Genomic DNA, 12959 nt, shown 5'->3' with positions numbered 1-12959 from the left:
ACATGACGGAATGTTTAATGAAGTGAAAACATTTTGTTTTCTATTTATATAACTTTAATTTTGTAATAAGGAACCTAGACTCCGAGTTTTATTGGAATTGACAAATCTAATACATGATACTATAATGGTTAATAAATATTATGAAGAAATGCCTGTTGCATGCAGAGCTCAGATGCGCCCATAATTTAGCTTTCATTGGTGATTTCCAATTTTTTTTTTAAAAATTACTTTCCACTCAATATAGTTTAATTTGATTAATGATCAAAGAAAATGTGTTTGTTGCCACCTTTTTAAGATGTCGGACATATAAGAACAGAAGTATAGGTCAACATCAGAAAATCATGTATGATAGGAAAACATAATGATAAAAATAGATAAAAACTTGATAAAATGACAAATTTTAATTGTCAACAGTTCAGAAAAACTGCACATATATAAATATGTATAAATTGATTGTGGATATTAACAAAGGAAAACATTGTAAAATAGACATACGGTAGAGGAAATACCAGCATAAGAGTTATTCCCCTTGACAACATTTTTTATTATAAATAATTGATTATCTATGGAACATATAAACTTTTCACTATCAGTGGTTTCCCGAATTATTTATTTTATCCAGTAAATAAAATTCCCCATAAACATATATATATATCTATACATGTTTTTCTATATCGTGCGCAAAGTTTAATTTAAAAAAAAGATTAATGCAAAAACCTATGACATCACACGAGGATCGATCAACCTTAATTTCACCTTTGACCTTTATGCAACTTAATATTGAGTTTGGTTTTCAAAAATAAAATCAACAAAGCAATCAGAATAGTGGTTTGAATTCTACTCTGTTCGAGATGTCAGCAGACAAGTACTACGGAAATTTATCCAAATGATCATTAGCGTGACGAGCTCGCTCCAATGATAACTCATGTGAGTCACGTGATTTCCTCTTCAGCAGCTGAAAAATGATGGGGATTACCCATAATGCTTCTGGAAAACTGTCGCCGTCACTGCGGTATACTTCATTTACAACCCCGTAAATAAAATAAATAAATTGTTCGGGAAGTACCACAAACGCTTTTAATTCCAGACAAGCTTTCTCATACCTTCGTACATTTTGTTGACGTGCCCTTACGTGGAGAATTTTGATGCAAACATATTTCATGTTTGACTTTCTCATTGCATTAAATTACAAGTAGTAGGACATACCCTCCCAAGTATTTTCGGAACCCAAATACATGTATTGTGTGTCCATTCCAAAAATTTCTTTGGCAACGGTGGGATTCGAACCCACGCCTCCGAAGAGACTGGTGCTTGAAACCAGCGCCATAGACCGCTCGGCCACGCTACCTGCTTGTGTCATTAATAGAGCGCGGTAAGCTATATACAAACAGATAAATTTAAAGGTACTGTATGTAACTTCTGTTTGTGTTGCAACACTCGGCTAATATTGCATCAGGTTGTTTCATCCAAAGATCAAGTTCATTTATTACCCTCAAATCAAATACTGTCAGTTGTTTTCATTTCACAGTGCCACCATTTCACGATATCTATTTACAAGGACTTAATCGCAATGGTTCAAATTTCATGTGATAGGAAAATTATTATTATTATTATTATTATTCAGGCAAAGCATCAGATAAATTACAAATCTTAATCATATACATTGTAGAATACATTAATAATGTCAATTAGGGATCACAAATGAATTTTTGGCACATTGCTATCATATGTACGCAATAGCACTCCAGATATTACCACAGCTATAGCCACCAACAACATCATTATCAGAAAAGACATGCTTATCACAGTACCAGGTCTTATCACAGACAATATAAATTATATACGTTAAATAAATCATTGCCTAGGATAACCCATGAAAGCAATTTATAAATCTTGCTTATTTCCAATGGGGTCCTAAGATGTTATAAGTTAATTATAGATTATGTATGACTAAGACAGCATAGACAAAAATAAGATTGAGCATTAGATGATTTTCCTAGACCAAATTAAGTAAAATTATTACATTGTTTGATTTTATATTGATACAAAATATTTTTTTAAAATGTATCATTATCCATCATAAAAACATTATATATAAATGCTTTCTTCCCTCCTACGAGCTTCTTCTGCAAGATGCAACTTGACAGCAGATTTAAAACTAGCTCTATTAGCTATATTTTTACTTCCAAAGGAAGAGAATTCCAGTTTAAAATGGCATGATAATAAAAATTTGAACTATTCAGGGCCGTAACTGCCGATGAGGCAGACGAGGCAACTGCCTCGTCTGATTTTTTGGCAAAAAAGAAAATAAAATTATATAAATGTTATATTATAGGATATATGTTTAAAATGAAGACAAGCACCTTTGTCTTTGACACCATATTACGATTCTTTACATAGTACAAATGAAACACAAACATGATAAATTGGGATTTAAAAAGTGTCATTTTCAGTCGTAAAGTCAATCGGCGGCCCCCAATCCCCTGCCTCCCCTGATTTAGAACCCTACTTACGGCCCTGCTATTGTAGGCCCTAACCCTAGGAACATGATAATTCAAACAGAAAATCTTTTAAAACTCAGGGCTGGGTTTCACAAAACTATCTTGATTAAGATATGATAGTTTTGTGAAACAGCTATGATGGATCTTATGACAAATTTTAGTCTTAAGACATATCTTACTCGTACAATAGTTTTGGCCCCAGATTATGAAAGCATTCAAATATTTTAATAGATTATTACTCACTATGGCTTTATTTTCGTGAGGAAATAATAAATCGTGAACATGGTGAAATTAAAACAAACGCGATAAATCTCATAACACCTATAAAGAATACAAAATAAGAGTAGGACAAACACCAATACTTGGACATACCAGAGGTGGGATCAGATGCCTAGGAGGAGTAAGCATCTCCTGTCGACTGGTCACATCCGCCGTGAGCCCTATATTTCGATCTTGTAAACGGAGTAATAATTAATCAAAATCAGAGCGCCAAGAACGGTCTCAATTGGTAACAAACATGTCAGACAGCATTTTACCCAATGACAGTTCGTATGGTAACGACCATAAAATTTGCGAAATGCTGACTTCATGATACATGAGATACAATTCAAATTACAAAAACATGCATAAGAGAAATCATAGTAAAAAGTCAACAACAAAAAATAGAAGAAACAAAATCCATATACTAGTTTCTTCAGAATGAAAACTGAAGTATATAACCGGTAGCTAAAATATCGTGTGTCCATTCCAAAAATTTCCTTGGCAGCGGTGGGATTCGAACCCACGCCTCCGAAGAGACTGGTGCCTAAAACCAGCGCCTTAGACCGCTCGGCCACGCTACCTTGTTGCTTTACTGATAGAGCGCGGTAAGTTATATTATACAAACAGATAAATTTAAAGGTACTGTATGTAACTTCTGTTTTGTGTTGCAACACTCGACGAATATTGAACTAAATCAGGGTGTTACATTTAAAATTCATTTATTACACTCAAATCAAAACTGTAAATGACCCCCTAGTGCAAACATCCGTGCATCAAAGGACCCCATTGGAAATAAGCTTTCGAGCTTTCATGGGTTATCCTTGGTATTTATATATGTATGTATATGCCGAATAAACTTTTTTTTTGTTCTACTATTGTATCACCGCTAGCTAATTAAGAATCAGTTAGGAGGACATACCCTCCCAAGTATTTTCGAAACGCAAGTATTGTGTGTCCATTCCAAAAATTTCCTTGGCAGCGGTGGGATTCGAACCCACGCCTCCGAAGAGACTGGTGCCTTAAACCAGCGCCTTAGACCGCTCGGCCACGCTACCTGCTTGCGTAATTAATAGAGCGCGGTAAGCTATATACAAACAGATAAATTGAAAGGTACTGTATGCAACTTCTGTTTTGTGTTTTGACGCAACTGTCTAGTTTTAAGGCTGAAAGAGGAGCGTAAAACAAGGAATTACTAAGAGGTATTTGACATTATTATTTCTATCAAACTTATGACACGGTATTGTTGTAACAAAATCCACAGCTTTACACAGATAAGACCACCGATGATCTGAGAATTTGAACGGGTCACGTGACTGTCACTTGAAATGGCAAAGTGACGCGGTTGTTTGTAAACACCGATTTAAAAATCAAATAAGTTTGGTTAAAACAGGTGAAATAATGTATGACATGTCATACAGCCTCAAAACTACATACGTGCGATGATTTAATAGCGTTTTTACGAGATGAGAAAAATGTTGTAATTCGGACCATACAGCTTTAATATATTACTCACTAGAGGTTTATTTTTGCGGGAAAATGAAAAAACTGCAAACACAGTGAAATTAAAACCATCGTCTTAATTTCTAAATTTACAGTATGAAAACATGAAGATGACGAACAGTCATCAATTTGATAACTTCCATCAAGAATTTAAAAACAAATAAAAGTAGGGCAAAGAAGGGTCCCTTGAATATACTAGAGGTGGGATAAGGTACATAGGAAGAGTAAACATCCCCTGTCGACCAGTTACATCCGCCGGGAACCATATATCTCGATCGGGTAAACGGAGTAATCATTAATCAAAATCAGTGCGCCAAGAACGGTCTCAATTGCTAAGAAACAAGTCAGACACAATTTGACCCAATGACAGTTTGTATGGTAATTGGATCGTTATAACGATCGTACAATTTGCGAAATGCTGACTAATGATACAGTTGTGCAGTTCAAGTTATAAGTACATCCACAGAGAAAGATCAAACAGAGTTGTTGCAAGAAAGAACCCAAATACAGATTTCACTCTCTTCAAAATTAATAGTAGAGTAAATCAGGTGCACAATTCTACTAGTAAATCACCGCTATCTAATTAAGGATCAGTTAGGAGGACATAACCTCTCAAGTAGTTTCGAAACGCAAATATTGTTTGTCCATTCCAAACATTTCCTTGGCAGCGGTGGGATTCGAACCCACGCCTCCGAAGAGACTGGTGCTTGAAACCAGCGCCTTAGACCGCGACCGCTCGGCCACGCTACCTGCTTGTGTCATTGATAGAGCGCGGAAAGCTACAACCTCGTATTGGGTCAAATGCTGTCTGACGTGTTTCATACCGATTGTTAAGCCGTTCTTGGCACACTGATTTTGACTGCGGATAACTCCGTTTACCTGATCAGGATATGGGGCTCACGGCGGGTGTGACCGGTCAACAGGGGATGCTTACTCCTCCTAGGCACCTGATCCCACCTCTGGTGTGTCCAGGGGTCCGTGTTTACCCAACTATCTATTTTGTATTGCTTATAGGAGTTATGAGATTGATCACTGTTCGTTATCTTCACCTTGCATACAAACAGATAGAATTAAAGGTATTGTATGTAACTTCTGTTTTGTGTTGCAACACTCGGCGAATATTGCATCAGGTTGTTTTGTCCAAAGATCAAGTTCATTTATTACACTCAAATCAAATACTGTCAGTTGTTTTCATTTCACAGTGCTACCATTTCACGATATCTATTTACTAGGGCTTAATCGCAATGGTTTAAATTTCATGTGATAGGAAAATTATTATTATTAGTTTGTTTATTCAGGCAAAGCATCAGATAAATTACAAATCTTAATCATATACATTGTAGAATACATTAATAATGTCAATTAGGGATCACAAATGAATTTTTATATCCACAAATTTTCTGCAACAAGAGAAAAATAATTCTGGCTATTCGCAGCTTTGTTTTTGCTCAAAATTTTATATACTGGATATTTCATATAAATGAAGAAAAGGACTCAAATCATGTGACAATGTCATTTATTAAATCTAACAAATGACAAAAAACTAACTACAATTACATGACAATTAATTGGCTGGGCTTAAAAAACAAAATATAGCAATACTACAACTTGACTAGTTCATTTAGGGATCACAAATGAATTTTTGGCACATTACTATCATATGTACGCAATAGCACTCCAGATATTACCACAGCTATAGCCACCAACAACATCATTATCAGAAAAGACATGCTTATCACAGTACCAGGTCTTATCACAGGCACTATAAATTATAAACGTTAAATAAACCATTGCCTAGGATAACTCATGAAAGCAATTTATAAATCTTGCTTATTTCCAATGGGGTCCTAAGATGTTATAAGTTAATTATAGATTATGTATGACTAAGACAGCATAGACAAAAATAAGATTGAGCATTAGATGATTTTCCTAGACCAAATTAAGTAAAATTATGTACATTGTTTGATTTTATATTGATACAAAATATTTTTTTAAATGTATCATTATCCATCATAAAAACATTATATATAAATGCTTTCTTCCCTCCTACGAGCTTCTTCTGCAAGATGCAACTTGACAGAAGATTTAAAACTAGCTCTATTAGCTATATTTTTACTTCCAAAGGAAGAGAATTCCAGTTTAAAATGGCATGATAATAAAAATTTGAACTATTGTAGGCCCTAACCCTAGGAACATGATAATTCAAACAGAAAATCTTTTAAAACTCAGGGCTGGGTTTCACAAAACTATCTTGATTAAGATATGATAGTTTTGTGAAACAGCTATGATGGATCTTATGACAAATTTTAGTCTTATGACAGATCTTACTCGTACAATAGTTTTGGCCCCAGATTATGAAAGCATTCAAATATTTTAATAGATTATTACTCACTCTGGTTTTATTTTCGTGAGGAAATAATAAATCGTGAACATGGTGAAATTAAAACAAACGCGATAAATCTCATAACACCTATAAAGAATACAAAATAAGAGTAGGACAAACACCAATACTTGGACATACCAGAGGTGGGATCAGATGCCTAGGAGGAGTAAGCATCTCCTGTCGACTGGTCACATCCGCCGTGAGCCCTACATTTCGATCTTGTAAACGGAGTAATAATTAATCAAAATCAGAGCGCCAAGAACGGTCTCAATTGGTAACAAACATGTCAGACAGCATTTTACCCAATGACAGTTCGTATGGTAACGACCAAAAAATTTGCGAAATGCTGACTTCATGATACATGAGATACAATTCAAATTACAAAAACATGCATAAGAGAAATCTTACCAAAAAGGCAACAAAAAATAGAAGAAACAAAATCCATATACTAGTTTCTTCAAAATGAAAACTGAAGTATATAACCGGTAGCTAAAATATCGTGTGTCCATTCCAAAAATTTTCTTGGCAGCGGTGGGATTCGAACCCACGCCTCCGAAGAGACTGGTGCCTTAAACAACGCTACCTTGTTGTTTCCTCGTTACCGCGTGATAAACACTAAATGATAATTAAATACACACGGATATACAGGTGCGCGGTATGTACCGTTGTACGTTGATGTTTTACCGCTCAGATCTGGAAGAAGGGCAACCTCCAGTAAGGCAAATAAAAATAAACAAATAAATAAAAGGTTTAAACGAAAAATATATTGATAAAAGGGCAGATTTACTTGCTTTATAAATATTTTTGTTTTTATAAATCTGTAATATGTACATGTACAGAGGCATTTGATGTACAAACACATCAAGGTAGTGAATACGATATACTGAAGTTTAACGGAAAGTAATGATAAAATTGGAAAGAATGAAGACAAGTGGGGGGGGGGGGGTTCAGTGGAATTTTGTGAAATAATCGCAAGTATTGATATACCATGCCGCGGTCCAAGGGCAGTACTAAGATACAAACTTCATAGGTTTAGTTTACGATATCACGTGTACTACAGCTTCTATTCGTTACATTACCAATCTATTGGAGGTTATGTATATTAAAGCCGTAAGAAAGTCATTCTGTATGACGGTATAAGTAATCTAAATCTTTAAGATTTTGTTTTTGTGCATTTCATGTTCAAAACATTTGGTCCAATAATTAAGGAAGTCATAGTTCTTATCCAAATTTTAGCCAAACTTCGTGTAGAAGCAATAACAGCGAGTAAAGTCGAGACAGATGTATAGTTTATGCCAACATTTCAACGAAAAGAATATGTTTTTTATTTATAGAATATAAACTCATCAGTGATACCGCATACCAAAAAACAGAGCGATTAATATGCCTGCAGGCTTTCAAAGTCATCTGATCTGTTCTGATCTAGAAAGACGACGAAATAGCAAAGGTTTCAACATTAAACTTTGAAAATTGTGCACAAATTACATGAATTATAAATATAAGAAGACACGTGACACATTCCGTAAGTATTACAAAAGGACGTGGGATGGCGATACACGGACGGTGTAGGACACCGCCAGGATGGAACGCTTCCCTTACGCTTATAGACAAAAAAAAAAATGTTTATTCAAAACAACTTTCAGTAATTCTGATTTCAGTTGTAAATTGGTATTCTTTTATTTTTTAGATTTATGATATTTCCATTTTGAATTTTGCATTTTGCATTTTCATTCATTAAAGAAATATATTTTATTTTTGAAAATACATGAGGATATGATTTTTGATCTAAACAATAATGTAGTGACGTCAAATTACGTTTAATATTATCTGTGATCTAAACATTAATGTTGTGACGTCAAATTACCTCCAATATTATCTGTGATCTAAACATTAATGTTGTGACGTCAAATTACGTTCAATATTATCTGTGATATAATATTAATGTTGTGACGTCAAATTACGTTCAATTATTTAGGGAATGACTTTAATTATGGGGCAAGTTATACGAGTTTAACCTGGTTTTGGTCAGTTTACGCTTTATAATCCGCGGATTATAAAAAAGCGTAAACTGACCCAAACCAGGTTATACTCGTATAACTTGCCCCAGAATTAAAGTCATTCCTTATAATTTAATGTAAGAGACAAAGATGCTAACCTTCTTTTATCAAAATGTACATAAACTCGGAAAAATACAAGTCAATTGAGCCACGCAATGATTCACTTAGCAACAACGACACGAAGCGTCTATGTGAGGATCGCCATCTTTAATATAGCCATTTATCAAAATATTGTATCGAAGGTGAAGTTTGTCATGATAGAAAATATGTGTAGACTGTGCATGCAATGCGTATTTCGCTGCCCTTTAGAGATAGGCTAGAGATCGACATTGAAGTCGCTCATCTCCGACAGATTGAGAAAATACGGGAAATTGCATTGTTTAGGCCTACCCAAAATATCAGAAAATGCAAAATTTGCGGCTTTTAACTCTGTGAAAACTTCTACTACATGTCCCCATATCAAACCAGGTTATACAAAAATAACTTGCGTTCCTCAATTGGAATTTGACCAATCAGCGACAGGGATACAATAAGAATTAAATTATTCCAGTGTGGTACAATTTTAATATAAAGATAGCTGGCAAACCAGTTTTTATCAAGGACTGGTATGAGAAAGGAGTTAAAGTTATTCAAGATTTTTTTGACGATGATTGTAATTCTTAACCTTAGATAAATTTCAAACATCTTACAATATCAAAAAAGCATGTGTAATGAAATATAATAGCATTATGACAGTAATTTCAAAATACTTAAACTTTGTCTATTGATAGACATTCAACCAAAAGAATTCTTAATCTATGTATGCCAATATTTTTTATATGGAAAGCCGTAGGGTACCCCCACATTATTATTATTTTTCCCTATATAAAAGACCAAAATTATAATCTCTTCCAAAAATAAAAATTTCCCCCTATTTGCCGATATTATTATTATATCGCAGCGATAATAATAATCTGTCCCGAATCTCAGACACCAAATTATAATTTCATCCCCAAAAGAAAAATATTCTTTATTTATGACATTATTATAATTATAAATACTGCCGCAATAATTATAAAAACTGACCCGATTTAAAGTCACACTATGGAAAGCCGTAGGGTACCCCCACATTATTATTATTTTTCCCTATATAAAAGACCAAAATTATAATCTCTTCCAAAAATAAAAATTTCCCCCTATTTGCCCGATATTATTATTATATCGCAGCGATAATAATAATCTGTCCCGATTCTCAGATACCAAATTATAATTTCATCCCCAAAAGAAAAATATTCTTTATTTATGACATTATTATAATTATAAATACTGCCGCAATAATAATAAAAACTGACCCGATTTAAAGTCACACTTTATCTTTATAAATATAATATTTCCACTACAATAATAATTACTGAACATCGCCAACAATAATTATCTTTTTTATTTGAACGCTACAGAATATAATCTGTACTGACAATAATAATTCTGGACCAGCCAAAAAGACAAGATTATTATTTGGACGCTTGAAACAGAAAACGTTTGTCTGACTCGGATTCACAATAACAATCTCCGACTTCAGATTGGCAGATATTATATGAAGCGTGAAGGCAGATATTATTTGAAGCGTGAAGGCAGATATTTGAAGCGTGACGAAAAGAAGCACCCCATTGAGAGAGATTAGCACGTGACGCAAGCGGCACGTATGATTACAGTACTTTATTGTCTGACAGACCTAACCGTTATTCAACTTATTGACTCATGGATAGAGGTAAGGCTACAATATATACATGTGTGATTATGTGCAACGGTCAGGTACCTCATCATCTGTTAGGAGCTCTAAAAAGCTTAACATTGGCCATATTCTCAGACTAGGGTCATAGGGTCAGGTACAGGGACATTATCAGTGGGTTTTAATGAATTCATTCTAAATTCCAGAGTTCTTGAAAAGTGTCGGTAATGTCGGATTATCCGATAAAAGTAGTAAATGTCCGACACAAGTTACTTAATTGTCGGTCCTGATGGCCGATATAAGATCGGGATCGAAGTCCGTTTTTTACCGGGGAAAATGGCGGCCATGTGGTCCATAAATTTTCAAATCGGTGCTAAATCCGGCAACACATTGAAACTTCAACGTGATGAATCAGTTGTGAGGAACTACGAGGAGAAGAGAAACCGATTGTATCTCTGCCTGGCAATCTGGGAGACAATGACTTTTGTTTGCAGTGATTTTACCTACTGCTTGGTGACACAATCTGCTCAGAGTCGAAACTGACGAAAGACCAGCTACACCCGGGCAAAAGTGAGAGAAAAAGTAGTTACAATTATTGCAGAGGAAGATGAGAAGTTGAGAGGAATATACAGGATAGAGAGAGAAATGGAGGATGAGGGAGAAGTCGAGGGTGAGAGAGAAATAGAGCAAGAAAGTGACTCAGACAGTGAAAGTGAGGAAGATTCATTCAGAGTGTATTAAGGAAGATGAGAAAGGCCATGAAAAGATAATTTATAAATGTATAGCCGAGATGGAGATTGAATATAATTACACATGTAGTTGATTTTAAATAAGATTTATGAAAACCTCAAAAACAATGCATTTTTATCTGGACTGACAAAATTTTGTTTGGGCTGACACTATTTCTAACCGTGTCAGACCAAATGTCTGACACTTCAAAAGTAATTTCAAGAACTCTGAAATTCCCTGTTACAACTGATGTCACCAGCATCTTCCTCTTGAAAGAGTGTTCAAGCCATTGTAGCCCCATCATTTATTTGTAGCTTGAAAATGCTCCGATAGATAAATATGTATGAATCACTACATGTACATGTATATTATGACCCTATCACTGATAGAAGTATAAGTGACACAACTTAGTCGCTAGTAGTAGTAGCCTGTTGTCCTCAAAATAAAATAAGGCAAGGGTATTCAGACTGTCGCAGTCATGCAGTTGCTTTCGGTGGGGTCGAAGAATGGGGGGGGGGGGGTGTGCCAAACATCTCGGTACAATTGTCTCTCTGTAGATCTATATAGTATATTATGGAGACACAATAATGATATTTTAGAATGTAATTAAATTGTACAGTCCCAGGCACATAGTATTGGGGGAGGGGACCCTCCTATTATTTTTTTTAACATAAAGTTTAACTGTTACATTATTATGAAAATGTTCATGGAACCCCCCCCCCCCCCCCTTGGCAGTGAATTGAAATGCAGTCATGTTAAATGGAAGGAAAATAACTTTTGTTCACCAAATAATACCACTATCCCCCCCCCCCCTCCTTTGGTCTGTAATGTTCTATGGTGATAAATGTTTAGGAAAGTTAAATTCAATTGTAGATATACTGTAGAATTCATTTGTTGTATGTAACTGATATTGCTCTCTCCTATTCGTAGTGGCTTGATCACATTATATTATAATATTGGTATTTTATATAGGGAAAAATAATAATAATGTGGGGGTACCCTACGGCTTTCCATGTTTTTAACCTGTTTTGTTGCATAAAAAATGCTCCAAAATCATTTACAATCTTTGAATGAAAAAGAGGATATCCCAACTTCTATAGGCAAGTGGAAGGCTGAATTAACTCCACATGGAGTAGATGATTTTTATGTGCAAAGTATGTTTAAGATTTGTCTCAAAACAACAACTGATTCTTCAGCTCAATGGTCACAGTTTAGAATTTTACATAGAACGTTGAGTATTATATTAAAAACATTAATGTTAAAACATATGACTGATGTAGATTTTTTACAAAAAATGTAGAAACAATGATACATATTTTTACTTCATGTGATATAATTCAAACATTGTGGAGTGAGTTGAGTCTTCATATATACAGAAAGACTTCAGAAAGAGTTAATTTTAATGTGTCCAGTATCGTATTAGGTGAAATTCCATTGTTTTTTAATAACAAAGTTATTAATTTTATAAGCCTATATGCCAAGCAATACATATTTACTTGTTTAATGCAGAATAAAGAACCACACCTGGTTGGATTATTATTTCATCTAAGGTTAAAATACCATGTGGAAAAATATGCTGCAATCCAAAAGTTTAGATTGTACAGCTTTGATAAATTGTGGACCAGATGGAAGTTTAATTTTGATTGATTTGTTTTTTACTAGCTATTTTTCACTTGTGTTTGTCGGGGTGGGTTTTTTTATTTTTTTATTTTCTCTTTTGTTTGTTTGTTTTTTATTATTATTTTTGTACAGCAAGTAACCACATATTTAATAATTCGATTAAAGAAAGAATTAATCAATGTAAGGGGGTAGTATATGTA

General features: G+C 34.4%; 4 non-coding genes across 4 annotated transcripts; all 4 read right to left on the bottom strand.

Annotated features, from left to right (window-relative positions):
- Positions 1–1266: 1266 nt before the first annotated feature.
- Trnal-caa (transfer RNA leucine (anticodon CAA)) lies at positions 1267–1348 on the bottom strand. The gene has a single exon. It is a non-coding gene; the product is annotated as a tRNA-Leu (tRNA).
- Positions 1349–3261: 1913 nt separating this feature from the next.
- Positions 3262–3343, bottom strand: Trnal-uag (transfer RNA leucine (anticodon UAG)). The gene has a single exon. It is a non-coding gene; the product is annotated as a tRNA-Leu (tRNA).
- Positions 3344–3735: 392 nt separating this feature from the next.
- Trnal-aag (transfer RNA leucine (anticodon AAG)) lies at positions 3736–3817 on the bottom strand. Its single transcript has one exon. It is a non-coding gene; the product is annotated as a tRNA-Leu (tRNA).
- Positions 3818–4924: 1107 nt separating this feature from the next.
- Trnal-caa (transfer RNA leucine (anticodon CAA)) lies at positions 4925–5012 on the bottom strand. Its single transcript has one exon. It is a non-coding gene; the product is annotated as a tRNA-Leu (tRNA).
- Positions 5013–12959: the final 7947 nt, after the last annotated feature.

Source organism: Ostrea edulis, chromosome 2 (assembly GCF_947568905.1).
Source record: "Ostrea edulis chromosome 2, xbOstEdul1.1, whole genome shotgun sequence".
NCBI lineage: Eukaryota > Metazoa > Mollusca > Bivalvia > Ostreida > Ostreidae > Ostrea > Ostrea edulis.
The sequence above is the reverse complement of the archived record's forward strand: the minus strand, read 5'-3'. Positions and strand labels throughout refer to the sequence as shown.